The sequence below is a fragment of the Hydra vulgaris genome, chromosome 12 (genome assembly GCF_038396675.1).
Source record: "Hydra vulgaris chromosome 12, alternate assembly HydraT2T_AEP".
Lineage (NCBI taxonomy): Eukaryota > Metazoa > Cnidaria > Hydrozoa > Anthoathecata > Hydridae > Hydra > Hydra vulgaris.
In genome coordinates, this window is record NC_088931.1 from 71510961 (window position 1) to 71524876 (window position 13916).

A 13916-nucleotide genomic window follows, 5' to 3' on the forward strand; every position below is an offset into this window, starting at 1 on the left:
GATAAACTCACATTGCAAACCTAACTAACTATTTATAAATATATATATATATATATATATATATATATATATATATATATATATATATATATATATATATATATATATATATATATATATATATATATATATATATATATATATATATATATATATATATATATACTAGTAGAAAATCACTTAACAAAAATTTTTTCCATTTAACACTGTGTTTCATCAACAAAGATTCATCAGAAATCCTTTCTTTCAAAGATTCATCAGAAATCCTTTTAGGCATTTCTGATGAATCTTTGTTGATGAAACACAGTGTTAAATGGAAAAAATTTTTGTTAAGTGATTTTCTACTAATATATAATTGCTCTGTTCTTTTAAGAACATTGAGCACTCTATTGTGTAGAATACTTTTTAAAGTTGTTTATATATATATATATATATATATATATATATATATATATATATATATATATATATATATATATATATATATACACACACATACACATATATATATATGTATACATTTATATATATACATATTTATATACACATATATATATATTATATATATATGTATATATATATCTATACATTACAACAGTTCACAACTCTGTTAGTGAATAAAATACTTTTTAGCGCGCAGTTGCAGACTAATTTTTTGCCAAGTTGTCTTCTACGACCAACTCTTGGTTTTCTTGTGATTGTTGGTACACAATCATACATTCTTTATAATTTTGAATTCTTGAATAAGGTCGCCGCTTTTTCGATGCACAGTTAGATTAGTTAGATTCATTTTAGTTAGCTTTTTTTTATAATTATGTTGTCTCGTTGCGTGTCCGATCTTGGTAGCTTGTCGCTGAATCTTTTCAAGTTTTTTTTGGTCCTTTCTTGTTAATGTTGTCCAAGTGCATATTGCGTATTCCAAATGTGATCTGACGTATGTTGTACAGAGTTTTTTCCATTGTGTTGGCTTACTATTTAAAAGCTTTTTTCAATAGACCAAGAATTTTATTTGCAGTTGACGCAGCTTTATTGACTTGATTTTCTGGATTAAGATCCCGACTTGTTATGACTCCTAATTCTATTTTTACTATTGTTGTCGTTAGGTCTCATTTTGCGCCCGAAAGCAGATCCATCATAGTATATATTGCTGATTTGTTTGCTCATCCAATTTGCATCACTTTTGATTTGCTAATATTTAGTTGCGTTTGCCAAGTGCTTCACCAATCAGTTATCTAGTTGAGGTCGTCTTGAAGGCTTTTAGTGTCAAGTTCTTCGTTTTCTGGCCGGATTGGTACGATTAGTTTAGTGTCATCCGCAAACATTTTTCAGCAAGAGTTAATGCCGCCTGGGAGGTCTTTATGAAGATGGCAAACAAAGTTGGTTCTGACACAGAAATTTAGATAATACCACTAGACACTGGCGCCAATCCTGATAATGTTTCATCTAGATTAACTCTCTGCCGTTGATTTTTTTTTAAACGAGCGAATCTAAGCAAGTAGATGACCTCTTATGTCATATTTGCTTAGTTTATTCTGAACAAAACCATGTTGTTCGCTACAAAAAAATAGTTTTTTCTAAAGTAGTTGACTCGTTTATTCTTTACTATTATTTCCATAATTTTAAATGAGACCAACTTGCTAATTGGTCGATAGTTTCCTAGATCTGTTAGGCTTCATTTTGAGTCTAGCCATACTGTTGGTACTACTCTTGAAGGCAATGATCGATAGCGGCTTGACGAGTTCTGAGGCGAGTGCTTTTAACACGAATTGGAGAATGCTACCTTCTCGTTGCGATTTATTTCCATTAATTTGAGTTAGTAAACTTGATACTTTGTCCGCCGTTATATTTATGTTGTCAATCGTTTTATTCGTTCTTTGGTTGAGTGTGTGACTTTAAACGTCATTTGTTTTACTCAAGACAGACATAAATTGATTGCTTTAAAGTTCCATTTCATTATCAAATTGTTTAGTTTAGTTGTTCCAAGTCGAATTTTAGGTGTTTTATTTAATTTACGTTGTCACATATAAAATATTTAAGAATGGTTTTCAACTGTTTATCCGCTTGAATCAATGTGCAAAGGTCAAAAAGTGAAGTGAGGAAGCTGTCATCGAGCATATCAATGAATTTTGCGGCCGGACTTTTTTTCAGTTACACATACGTCAAACCATTTCACGTTTGGAAAGTTAAAGTCGCCGCAGATGAGTGTTGAGATGAAGTAGCTTTACTTTGTTGATAATTTTTCTAATTGTAATATCAGCTGACAGATCACTTGTGACAGATAATTTGTGATAGAAAATTGTGGTAGACGGTGGTTGATATAATTAACCTATTAGTATTTTTTCATTGTTTATGTTTATCGAACACCAAGCTTGCTCGCATTTTGTGTCTATTAGTTCTTTATAACCAATTTCAACAGTAAGTAGGTCTTTGCTAATATAAATTGCGACACCTCCATGATAACCTTCTCTATCCATACGGAACACGTCATAACCGTCTAAATGCAGAACTGATTGGCTCGTGAACCATTTTTCAATTTTGACAGCTCGTGAACCATGTTTCACAGTTGACTAAGACATATCCAGTGAGTTCTTTAAGTTTGTTTGCGTTTAGCAATGTTGTATTAGTGTATATATATATCTTATATGCTTATCATTTATTTGATAATTTAGGGCATTGTTTGTTGTTACTGTCAAGTTGTAAATTGGTGTCGAGTTGGCGGCGTCGTGTGGCAAACCTTTTCGGCAGCGGTAATTGCTTTTTATTGCTACAATCAGGCAACCAAGTTGCTATTTGATGTTGAAGTTGCAGCACAATTTGGTGGGCCATGATAATGATGCTGGGCGTTATTTGTTGCTGCTATCGAGTTGTTGATTGGCTAGGAGTTTGCGGCGAGTTGTTTTTTTTTTTGGATACCAATGATCCCTCAAAATTTTTTATTGTTTGCTTCTTTTGCTATAAATTTGATTGGTCTTCCTTGTGTGGCACGCAGATGAGTACACCACTGCGTATACCCAGTAATTGCACTTTTCATTTCTTTCTTTTTTGTATCTAAAAGCTTTTCTTTTTTTCTTGATCGACATAAGTTAGTTTGCTGTTACTTTCATCTTTTTCAATTCTTAGTCCTTTTTCTACGTCACGTTCTGTCTTTGTTTTATCTCTATCAAATATATGTTGTCGCAGCCATCTATTTTTCTAAGCTTGTTACGCTTTTTTAAAGGTTCAATTTGGCTGTCACGTGATTTTCAAGTGTTACTATTGTTAGAATGTTTTGTTCCATTTGTTGTGTTTGCAATTGTGTTGGTTACATTTATTGCTCTGTTTGATGAGTCTAATTCTGTATCTTATGTTTTCTATCTTCTAGATCTTCTGAATTGCATTCTTTGACTCCGGCTACCGTTACATTACGACCAATGCCCCTGGAGATGGGTGATCAATCTTGGATACGCATAAAAAATTACTCAACCAATTTATGAAAGAAGAAATGACAATGATGTAAAAAATCTTCGAATTGAATATGTTAGTTGGTATACTTCAGTCTCGCCTATTCATTGCTATCAAAGTATTGTTTTTATTGATGAAAGTCCATTTAATTTACACATGTTTCGCAGTCATTTATGGGCAAGAAGAGGAGTAACACCAAACCCGATCATTCGCCCTAGGCAGCGTAAGGTTTCGATGATATTAGCCGTCAATGGTTTAATTATTATTCACTGCGAAGCTGACAGTGTGTCAGTCAACACAGTTTTGTTTCAAGAATATATTGATGAAGCTGTACGATTTTTGGGGACATAGGAAGAATTCACCCTGGTGATGGATAATATCAGAATACATTATAATGTTGAGATGAGGGCTCAGAACATTCAAATAAAATATTTGCCACCATATTCACCATTCTTGAATCCGTGTGAAGAGATTTTTTTTTATCTTAAGAATAACGTGCGAATAAATACAGCCTCAGCTGGAATAAATGAACTAATTATAAGAATGCGTGAGGCATGCTTATCTATTCCTAATGTTAACTTATCGAACTATTACACACACTCCGAAAGCTTTTTTGAAGCGTGTCTTAGGTCAGATGACATACCTCGACAGTAATTGGAAAATAAACATTTTATTTAAAATAAAACAAAATTTTAAATAATTTTCAAAAATTGAATAAAAATAAATAAAAATATATATTAAAATAAAATATTTTTTTTGATTAATATAGAATGTTGAGATTGCGCATGCGTTTAATGTTTTAATTGAAAATCACGATTGTTTTAATTGATTGGCACGATATTTTAAATGAATATCATGGTTGTTTTAAATGGATGTCATGTTTGTTTTAAATGGATGTAAAAACCAATAAGTTCTTTAAAAGTAGAAAAAATCAAAAACTTATAAAAATGCACTTCTTTCTAACTTTTAGGTTAAAAAAAAGGAAAAAAACACCTTACTTTTTACGCATTAAAAATTAAAACGATAATTTTTCGATTCTAATTTTTTTTGAGTGCCAGGTTGACCTACTTTTAAAAAAAACTTTGTGGAGATATTAGGGACCCTGTAAATTTTCAAAAATTTTGGTTGTTAACTCTAAAAATATTTTTTCAAATGTTATTCAAATATTATTAATTTATTTTCAGTGTTATTTTTTTTTTATATAGCATACATTTAGAAGCAGTGTTAATAAACGGCGTAAATGCTCTTGTCTCCACTTAACCCTGACGTAAATGCTCTTGTCTCCACTTTTCTTCCGCAGCAGACGGCCTCTGCCTCTCAATTAATTTTTAGCGGCAAATTTTTTTTTATACTGTCTCCAGTGGCTTCCGCCTTTCTATTGGCGAGAGTTTTTACAGTCAGAGGTAAAATGTTTTGAAGGCCGACGCCAGTAGAAAGGCGAAAGCCATTGGTAGCCACCTCTAGAAGAAATTTTGGAGGTAAAACTATTTAGAGGCCGCCTCCAATAGCTTCTGCCTCCCAGCTGGCTGTAGCCGCCTAATTGGAGGCGGAAATATTTACCTCCCGCCGGCGGATGTACTGAAAAATAATTGCACGTTTGTCTTTAAGTTAACGAGCAATTAAAATATCATTTGAGAACAAATGTTAAATATTTGACATCAAAGTTTTGTTTTATATGATTTATTAACTACTTAATAAAATTTGTGAAAAAAAAATTACAATTTTGTCAGAGCGGTTGTTTTTCTAGGACTATGGAATAAATTTTTAACTTTTAAACGTTTTAAGCTTTTAATCGCTTAAAACATTAAAACGTGTAAAAGTAGATGAGTCTATATTTTTAAACGTTTGAAAAGTATAGAGTAAAGTATAAATAATATTTATAAAAGTATATATATTTAAAGTTTATAAAAATTTTTTTTTGTTGTTGAAATTTTGCAAAACTATTAGCGTAATACAGCGTGGTAGCAAATTTTTTATAAACATTAGCAGATATTTTTTCATTTAAAATACTTAATCCAATTATTAAAAATAATTATTTAACGTTATGGCAAATGATAAAATAGATAAAAATTGAACATATCGACTTGTTCTAAAAAACTTTGACAAAAATCAGTCAATTTAATTACTCATTAATTTTTTTTTTTTTTTTTTTTTTATCAAAAAAGATTTATTCGCCGATGGCATAGGAAGTAAAATTTCCAACTTTTAACTTTTGTTTTGAATAAAACTACTAATTTATTCTACTTAAATTATTAGTTAAAAAAAAAGAATTTTTTGAAATATTTAAAACTTTTGTAAATAATAATATAAAATGAAACTTGATGTATTTATTTATTATTATATATTAATCATTTATTATTTGTTTCTAGTTAATATTGAATTGCTTTAAAGCAAGCGAACAATTATTTTTCATTACATCCGCCAGCGAGAGGCAAATATTTCCGCCTCCATTTTGGCGGCCGCAAACAGTTGGGAGGCAGAAGCCATTGGAGGTGGCCTTCAAATGATTCTGCCTCCACAATTTTTTCTAGAGGCAGCCGCCAATGGCTTCCGTCTGCCTAATGGCGTCAACCTCTAAAACATTTTGCCTCCAAAAAATAACTCTGGCAGCGGCCGCCAATAGAAGGGCAGTAGCCAATGGAGGCGGAAGAAAGAACATTTTACTGCTAAAAATTGAATGGGAGGCCGCCGCTAACAGCTTACGCCTCCCTAAAAAGTCGGTCTTTCGGCAGAAAGTTACTTTGCCGCCGGGCGGCATTATCAACTCTGTTTAGAAGAATTAAAAGTCAATGAAAATTGTTTTGAAATATCTAACTGACAATAAAAATATATGTTCTGTTTGTTTTTGATAATTAATTCCCTATCTATCACTTTTAAAAACAAATTAATTTTCTGCTAATTCTGTTTTCAACCTAATTTGGTAAATAATGCTTATTTTAAAATTATTTAAAACTATAATTAAAAAGTGACAGTGACATTATAATGTGCCAGTGTCATTAAATTAAAAAGAAATTATTGACAAGCTAGAAAGAGAACGAAACTGGAAATAGTTTTAAATGGTGTTACAGCCTCACCATAACCATCCCAGGGATAAGTTAAAATTGCGGGGCTTTACAACTTTCAAATATAAAGCTTTCAAATCATATTTAAAAAAATATATTTTGAAAGCATTTAAAAGCTTTTATTTGTATTAAATTGCTCCCTTAAGAGTTGATTTAATAAGTTTTAAAAAACTCTTCGAATTACGAAGAATCAATCATAATAAAAATTTCGATTACGGTAAACTAATTAGGTTTCAAATGTTTAGACATTTCTACTACCTGTTTGAACCACTTTTTGCATTTCCCTGTTTAGCTATACGTTTGTTACGTTTATTAATAACAATTTTTTTTATTTATTATTATTATTATTTAGTGATCAAAAAAGAAACAATTACAATAAGTATGTTTATAGTTTGAAGAGGTGCTGCACCAGGTCCCTCTATGCTGACGAAAAAAATACGCAGAAGGTAAAGAAAAAGCAGCAATTGTATCTCTAAAGTTATTTTGTTATGCTGTCTTTAAAAGCATTGATTAATTAAACGTTCACTGCTGCTTGGGAAAGCGCATTCCATGGGATAACAAAAAAAGTTAAGTCGTTCTTCACAATTTCGTACAAACTGGCGTTCTATTTTTCCTCGAGCAACTTTTTTATCATAGTGCACATTTTGTCTTCTGTAAATAAGATACAATGTGCGCAATAAATAAAAACTGCGACTGCGAAATATTTTCAGAGTCACCCAAGCATTCGATTCGCAATTGATGCGGTTGACTCTACTTGTGGTCTGACGTTAAGGTCATTGGAGACCATCACACCAAGGTCTCGTTCGACTTCAGTCTTTACGAATGAATAACGCGTGCCGTCAACGTTGGTCATTGAGTGACTGCACGTCAACTTGTTACATGCGCGGCCAACATGCATTACTTTGTACTTCTCAATGTTAAAATGCATGAGCCAGATGTGCGACCATTCCACTGCTAAGTCAATGTCAGCTTGAAGAGTGATGCGGTCCAACTCGCTTTTAATTATGCCAATAATTTTACTGCCGTCAGCATACAGTTTCATATGATGACTGATGTTGCCTGACTGGTCATTAATGAAGATTACGAAGAGCAATTGTCCGAAGACTGAGTCTTGAGGCACGCCACTAAAGACTACTTATCATTCAGATGTGATTCCTTTGATGACCACTCGTTGACTTTATTTGCGTAAACAAGGTGAGATCCAGTCTAAGAGCGCGCCTTAAATACCGTAGGCTCTTAGCTTATGAAGAAGGCGTTTATGTGGCACTTTGTCAAACACCTTCGCAAAGCCTGTGTATATGACGTCTACTGCGTAGCAATAGAGACGCAACCCTTGCGATGAACAAAGCCATGTTGGTTTTGGGTTATTGAGTCATTAGCAATACAATGTTCCGTTATACTTGTTTGAAAAATACTTTAGATCATTTTGCATCAAATGGATGTGAGCAAGATAGGCTGGTAGTTTGATGCATTTAGTTTCCTGCCCTTCTTGAAAATAGACGTTATATTCGATTTTCTCCAAAATTTGAGAACTACACCAGTCGTGAATGAGCACTTGAAGATAAGCGAAATAGGTTTTGCAAAACTAGCTAACATTTACTAAGGACCCGTGGATGTAAACCGTCGTAACCGGTTGATTTGCGTTAATCAAGGTGGTTGAGGTACTTTTGTACTATATCAATAGAAAAACTTGCTGGGTCGACAACACAAATTGCTTCAGTACGACTTTCAAAAGCTGGCATTGGACCTTTGGGCTCCAAAACAAAAACCGAATGAAAATAGTTATTCAACAGAGAGCATATATTGCCGGTGTCGCTAGTGATGTTGCTATTAGCTGTTTCTAGGAATGTGATAGTGTTCCTGACGCTCTGTTTGCTTTGAACATGTCCAAGTAAAAGTTTAGGGTTGCTTTTGGACTCTCTAGCAAGTTTTTCTTCGTAGTTGCACCTAGCAAATTTTACCATTTTAGTAACGTCTTTGCATGCGGTGCGATGTGATTCTTTGAGTAATTTGTGCGTATCCCGACCTGCATTAATGTACTAAGCCCGAGAGGTGCGTTTAGCTTTGACCGCTTTAATAAGGTCTTGTGTAACTAATTGCTTCTGTTTCTCAGTTAAGGGAGTAGTTGTTGATGAACTGTACAATTTGATGGCTTCATAATACACGTTTACTAGGAGCTGGTAGTTATAGTTTGCATTTAGACCAGTGAGTTCTGTTTCCCAATCAACAGCTGCAATGTGCGAGGATATTGCTGTGTAGTTTGCTCGGCTCCAAATAAGTTGAGGACGTAGCGGCAAAGTAGGCGAGTTGTCAAGGCCTACAATAGCAAGTTGAGCTTCAATGAAGCAGTGTGCCTGACCCATTGGATTGTTACTGAGAAAATCACCTTGTTCACTGAAGATAGCTCGGTCTGGCTTATTTGCTATGATCACATTAAGTGGGCTCGATGTGTTGACTACTGCGGTACGTTAAGAATGTGACAAACTGAGTTAGATGACATTTTTGAAGGCATTTTTGGAACCTGATATTGCCTTGACGCTCATCTCTCACGTGAGCAATTGTTGCAAAGCCGCCGTTAACTTACATAGACTCATAAAATGTATGGCTATAATTGGAATCTCCATATAGTAGCATTGTTGAGCAGTTTATATTAGATAGCATCTGCCGAGCGGAAGTGATCTATGTGATACACTGAGTAAAAACCTGATTATTAAGGTCATAAGGACAATATAAGCATCCGAGGAGAAACGATTCTTCACTTATTTTTATTTTTCGCCAGATTTGTTCGATTGGTGTTGGGTTAAGCTGAGTAGAATTAACTTGAAATTAAATTTTGACCTGGAGTTTATTGAAAATCTTTTTTTTTGTAAGTAATTTAAAAACAGATAGCTATATTTTAAATATGGAGAATAAATATTTTTATCTATTTTTATATTTATTTTTTTAAATGAAAATGATAGAGTAATCGTTCAATGAGATTTTTGAAACTTTAAACTTTGACCCTTTTTAGGAGGATATTATTGATAACGTATCTAATAAAAGTTTAAATATTTTTCAAGAAACTCGAAAAAACTTAATTAACACACCATGTTTTAATTCTTTTGACTTCAAAGTATCAAAAGATCATAATTCTTTATAAAGAAAATTCTTTTTCTGTTTTACACATAAACATTAGAAGCATGCAGCAAAGTATTAAAAAGTTGAAATAATTCTTAAGTATTTTTAGATTAGGCGCCTAACGTCATATCTCTTTCAAAGACTTGGTATGATTCAGAAAGTTTTCTGGAATTGAATTATATCTATAGATTGAATTTAATGGCAATTCAAGATTTCAGATGGCAAACTATATATAGTTTGCCAACTTATAAAAAAATCGGCCAAGCAAGAAACGGTGGGGAAAAAAAGGTGGATCAGGAGTTCATGTTTAGATAAATATGCTTATAAAATAAAAAAACTTTGTTTATTAAAAACTAACTTTGAAAGTCTTTTCATTGGTATTATTAACTATAACTGCAGAAATATATAGGTTTAGGCCCATATAGTTAAAATATTTAGGGAAAAGTGGGGTGAGGGGGTTGGGTTCATTTTGGAACAATGAGGTAGTTTAGAGTAGCAAATAAATATCTTGCTCAATTGTCATAACAACAACTGCAATTTAAAATATTCTCATTAATAACTACCTACAAACAACATATAAAACTGAAATAAATGTAGTTATTTTTAATGAAACAAGGTTAAGCAAACCTCTGTTTTATATATTAAAATCTTAACCAACGTACGGTTTTTTCCCTGATGCTCTTAAAATAGGTAAAATAGTTCCAAAATCAAAAATGCAGTAATCATTTTGGCACTAATCAATTTAGCTTTGCAAAAAACATATTTACCTTTGCAGTGTTTGTTGATTTATCCAAACCATTTGAAACAGTCGATTATTGCATTTTCTTAGATATAATAAAGCATTACAATATAACTAACTCAATCTATAGCTGGATCAAAAGTTGTCTCACAGATCGAAAGCAGTATATGCATAATCTATAATCCGCATTATTTAATGTCTTGTGCAGAGTTCCTCTTGGGTCGATCTATGGTCCGCTCCTATTTTTGATTTACGTTAATGACTTTTAATGCATCATTAAAACTGAGTTCAATAAGGTTTGCTCACAATAATAATCTATTTCTTCCCAATAATTAAACAACTATATACGGATATTAATATTGAGCTTAATAAAGTAAATATTTGGTTTAGGGCAAACAAACTATCCCTTACCTTAATGTTGAGAAAATAAATTATACTTTGTTCCACACATAAAAAAAAATTAAACACGCCTCAGTTGCCCAATCAGTTTTTAAACAATATACTTGTTAAGAAGCAAGTCAATGTAAAGTTCTTAATCATGAAAATTTATCCTGGTTACCCCAACTAAAATATATTCAGTCAATTACCAAAACTATTTGCGTTATACGTTAATTCGCAAAGTTTCAAATTGATATATTTTGGCCTGATTCACTGTTTAAAAAATCATTGCTATGTCAACTATGCCAATATACTATGGGCAAGTACGAAAATAACAAAACTTCAACAAATTTACAGGTTAAAATAACACGCTTGTAGAATCATATTCTCAAACCGTAAACGTGAACATGCAAAACATTTTATGAAAGATATGAAAATGATAGATGTGTTTGAAATATCTATCTATCAGCATTTTTATATAAAAAAGTTATATTATGTATATAAAGTTTTTTTATTTTATTTAATTTTATCTCTTACTTTAAACACTTATATTTTTTATTTTATTTTATCTCTGACTATGAATTTAATGCCATACGACATGTTATTTAAGTTTTTATATAGAGAATTTATAAAAGTATTGTGATGATGTGATGTTGCCTTATCTTTTTTAAGCCCTATCTAATTTAATATTCTTTTTTTGAATTTTTTTTCTTGTATTTTTATTTAACCGTTTAATAACATTTACAATTTAAAAGTATATAAATAAAAATATTGCTCGGAGAAGAAAAAGATATTATTTTGTCTCATCACCGAGTCGCCGTTCGTACGTATTTACAAAAACAGTAATATTTATGTATACTTTACCAATTTTTTATTGAAAAATTTAAAAATAAAATAAATAACAATTAGTTTAAGAAATATTTAAAGAGCAATAATCAAATGAAGAAAAAAAAATTAAAGATAAAAGAGCACGTATTTGCAAGAACCATAATATATACCAAAGAGTTATAATATAGAGTGTTCCCGTGACCTACGGGAACACTCTATATTAGAACTCTTTGGTATAATTTATATATATATATATATATATATATATATATATATATATATATATATATATATATATATATATATATATATATATATATATATATATATATATATATATATATATATATATATATATATATATAACGGGTGATGCAGAAGTTATCGGACAAATCCTAATTTCATCATTTGAGCATAATAATTAGTTTTTGTGGTTGCGTAGGCAAAAACGTTCTATAAAATATAAACTTTATTATTTGAAACACAATTATTTAAAATGAGGTTAAATGCAGCTGAACGAGAATCTTTTCGAAAGCGACTAAAAATGTTTTTTGTAAATAAACCTAATATTAAAAAAAAAAAATCGTAAATCATTTTGAAAAGGAAGGATTTGCTCGAAGTACAATATATGAAAACCTAAAAAGACTTGAAACTGTTCAATCGTTTTCTGATAGAAAGCACCCTGGTCGTCCGACATCCTGGACTAGAGAAAAGAAAGCCGAATTAACAATACTTGTCAACAATCGAAAAGGGGTCAGTCAGAGAAAAATAAATATTAAATTCGGTGTAAATCAATCGACAATTGGTCGTCAGTTAAAAAAAATGAATATTAAATATAGAAAACTGAAAAGACTCCAAAATACACTATAGAACAACAAATAAAGGCAAAGAATAGAAGCAGGAAACTTGTTAACCAACTCTATAACACAAAATTGCTTCTAGTCATTGATGACGAAAAATACTTTTGTTTTGCAGGGGATAACATACCTGGAAATTCTGGATACTACACAAACAACAAAAAGACATGCCCAGAAAGCGTTCGTTTTATAGGAAAAGAGAAATTTCCACAAAAATTATTAATGTGGATAGCCATATCTGACCGTGGTATGTCCGAGCCATTGTTTCGCACTTCCAAGGCTGTAGCGATCAATACATCAATCTATATTAATGAATGTTTAGAAAAACGACTTCTTCCATTTATTCACAAGTATCATGGAGACTTTAACTATTTATTTTGGCCAGATTTAGCAAGTTCTCATTATTCTAAAGGTTCTCTAAATTGGATGAACCAATATGTCTATTACGTTGATAAAGAATCCAATCCCCCAAATGTGCCTCAAGCACGACCAATTGAAAATTTTTGGGGACATTTGGCACAGAAGGTTTACGAGGGAGATTGGCAAGCTTCAACAGAGCAAGTTTTGATTGATCGCATTAAACTAAAACTACAAGAAATTGATTTAAACTTTTTACAGTCGCTTATGAAAGGCGTCAGAGCAAAACTGAGATCAATTGCAGATAGTGGTGTTTTTTCATATAAAAAATGATATATTTTTATTAAAAGATAAATGCTTTATTAAAAAAAATATAATAGTAGTTTGTTTTTTATTTATAAATAAGTTATTGACGTTTTTATTTTGTCCGATAACCTCCGCATCACCCGTTATATATATATATATATATATATATATATATATATATATATATATATATATATATATATATATATATATATATATATATGTATGTATATATACATATATATCCAATATGGCGGCCAAAACTGTTCATACGATGAAAATATAAAATCTTATGTAGTTTGGTTTTCGAGGTCATTGCTTATAATTTAGGAGTTAAATTAGAGTAAAAACGTTGTAAAATTATTTCCAAAATTATACTATTATTAAAAAAAACATGAATTTGTAATTTTAATTTTTTTTTTTTTTTAAATTGGTAAAAGATTAAGTCAAATATATGTAAAAAAATTGTTTATGTTAAACCACTTGTATATAAATTGAACCACTTGTATCTAAATTGGATGTTGAACCACTTGTATCTAAATTGGAATCGTTCCTTGTCTCTTGTCTGGTGACTTCAGGTTGTTTTAACAATTTTATAGCTTCTTGATGTAGAGATTTTTCCGGTCTCTGGGGCAATTTTCTGATGATCAAGAGAAATGGATCTGATGTCAATAAGAGCCTATTAAAAATGTTTCTCATATTCGATTCTCTAGAGCATTTTCTTGAATGATGTAATCTGAAGTTTTTAATGTTCTTATTGCGTGACTCTTGGGCATCTTCAGAAAGTTGTCCAATTGGTAAAAGGGCTTTTTTTATAATTTCTGCTCCATG